Source organism: Sorex fumeus, unplaced genomic scaffold (genome assembly GCF_029834395.1).
Source record: "Sorex fumeus unplaced genomic scaffold, SorFum_2.1 ptg000037l, whole genome shotgun sequence".
In the NCBI taxonomy this organism is placed as follows: Eukaryota; Metazoa; Chordata; class Mammalia; order Eulipotyphla; family Soricidae; genus Sorex; species Sorex fumeus.
Genome location: NW_026606094.1, coordinates 65,896,646 through 65,899,182, shown reverse-complemented (window position 1 = coordinate 65,899,182; position 2,537 = coordinate 65,896,646). Strand labels below are relative to the sequence as shown.

General features: G+C 43.0%; 1 pseudogene; it reads left to right on the top strand.

Annotated features, from left to right (window-relative positions):
- The first annotated feature begins 1,069 nt into the window (after positions 1–1,069).
- Positions 1,070–1,975, top strand: LOC130027806 (high mobility group protein B2-like; annotated as a pseudogene).
- Positions 1,976–2,537: the final 562 nt, after the last annotated feature.

Genomic DNA, 2,537 nt, shown 5'->3' with positions numbered 1-2,537 from the left:
ACGTACACTGGTGAAGATATGGGTGTTGGAACATTGTATGACTGAAACTCAATCATGAATAACTTTTAAATGTGTATCTCACTGTGATTCAATTTTTTAACAATTTTTTTAAAACTTTCTTTCCCTGGGTCATAGAGATAGTATAGTGGTAGGACTCTTTCCTGACCTCAGTTGAATCCCCAGTACCATATATAGTTCCCTAAGTACCACCAGAAGTGAGTCCTGAGCACTTCCCAGGTGTTAATCCCAAATCAAAACACAAAACAAGACAAATTCTTCCTTTATTTTTCTCTTTTCTTTCTGAAATCCTTATATTTATTGTTTCTAGTTGTTTCTAGTGGAGTCTTTACACTTTTTATGTTTATAATAATGATATTTGCAAACAGTGGTAGTTTTGCTTATTTTCCAGTTTGCAACCCTTTTGTTTTCTTACCTTGCCTAATTTATCTGAGTACACCATTCAAAAATGTCTTAAATAATATTTGAGTGTGCGTACACTGTCTTATGCCCGACATTAGAGGAAAATTAGAAGTTTTTCATCAATAAGTATGATGTCAGCCATGGGCTTGTCGTAATGGCCTTTACTATGCTCACCTATTTTCCTGCTGTTCCATTTTGTTGAATTTTTTAAATCATGAATGGAAGTTGAATATTGGCAAATGCTTTGTATCTATTGATATGCTCATATAAATTTTATCTTACATTTTGTTAATGGGTGTATTACACTGATCGATTTATTGTGAAACTTCTTTATGCCCCGGTGATAAACTTCAGTTGTTCATAATCCTATTAATATATACTTGAATTTGCTTCACTAAGATTTTGTTATTAATCCTTGCATCTGTGTTAATCGGAAACATTGATCTGTAATTTTCTTTGCTTTATGATGTCCCCATCTGTTTTTGATATCAGGGTAGTTTTGGCCTGTGTTCAAGCAAGTCTGAGGGATGGTCAAGGGTTGCACAGTAGTGAGTAACTGGTACCTGCTGCAGCATCAAGGCTGAGCAAGCCTGGAAAGCAAACCAGGTAAGGGAGAGGGTGTAATGATGAATGCTTGGCAACAGCTATAATGCAAAGGGAAAACAGACTAAAGAGTGACAAGCAAGAAACCAATTCGCGCTGGAGCCTGTGCAAGGTGGCGGCTGAGGCGGACGCGGCCGCTTGGCGAACTCTGAGGCAAGGCCAGCAAGCAGGGAGACGCCGTCCCGTCGCCGTGGGCAAGGCAGACCCCAACAAGCCAAGGGGCAAGATATCCTAGTACGCCTTCTTTGTGCAGACGTGCTGGAAGGAGCACAAGAAGAAGCGCCCCGACTCGACGGTCAACTTCCTTCGCGGAATTCTCCAAGAAGTGCTCGGAGAGATGGAAGACCATGTCAGCCAAGGAGAAGTCCAAGTTTGAAGACATGGCCAAGAGTGACAAGGCCCGCGATGACAGGGACGTGAAGAATTACGTGCCGTCCAAAGTGGACAAGAAGGGCAAGATGAAAGACCCCAACGCCCCGAAAAGGCCCCCATCTACCTTCTTCCTGTTTTGCTCCGAGTATTGCCCCAAGATAAAGAGCGAGCACCCCAGCCTGTCCATCGGCGACACGGCCAAGAAGCTGGGGGAGATGTGGTCGGAACTGTCCGCCAAGGATAAGCAGCCGAGCGAACAGAAAGCGGCACAGCTCAAGGAGAAATACAAAAAGGATATTGCTGCATACCGCGCCAAGGGCAAAAGTGAAGTGGGAAAGAAGGGTCCCTGCAGGCCAACAGGCTCAAAGAAGAAGAATGAGCCAGAAGATGAGGAAGAGGATGAGGAGGAAGATGAAGAATAAGTGGCTATCCTGTAATATGTATGGAGTGTGCGTGTGTGCTCAGGCAATTGTTTTGCTAAGAATGTGAATTCAAGCGCAGCTCAATATTAGCTTCACTATAAAAACTGTACAGATTTTTGTTTAGCTGATAAAATTCTTTGTAGAGTAAATACTTTTTAAAAAAATGCAGGGGGTAGCTTTTCGAGGGGCTACTACATAATTAGATTTTAAAGCTTCTCTCTCTGGCCCCAGAGTTCAGCATTCTTATTTGCTCTCTATCCCCCCTACAGTTATCTCAACTATTTTTCTAGGGGTGAATGGAGCACTGTTCAGGAATTTTCCCTCAGTGCCTATCACTGGAAAGTGAGTTCCTGGACTACCATCAGCAAGGTTGTAAGCAGCTACCAAGATGGTGCCTGAAAGCAATTCTGATTATGGTTATGCACAGGATCACAGGATTGGGGATCAGGTGATTGACTCAAGCATCCCAACTTGTTCCCCACAGTTAAGATCAGCATTTTTGAAGTCTGTTCCAGGCTGAAGTGGGTTAAGGGAACCCTATCTTGAAAACATGTTCCATTTTCCAGGAACTTAGCTGCTTTCTTTTCTTCTTCCTGTCACTTTTCTTAAATAAAATATTCTCTGAGTTTGACCCAAGTGTGGGGGAGGAGACGGGGCAGAGAGATACTTGAGAGGATAAGGCACTTGTCTTGTGTGCAGCCACCCTGAGTTCAATCCCTG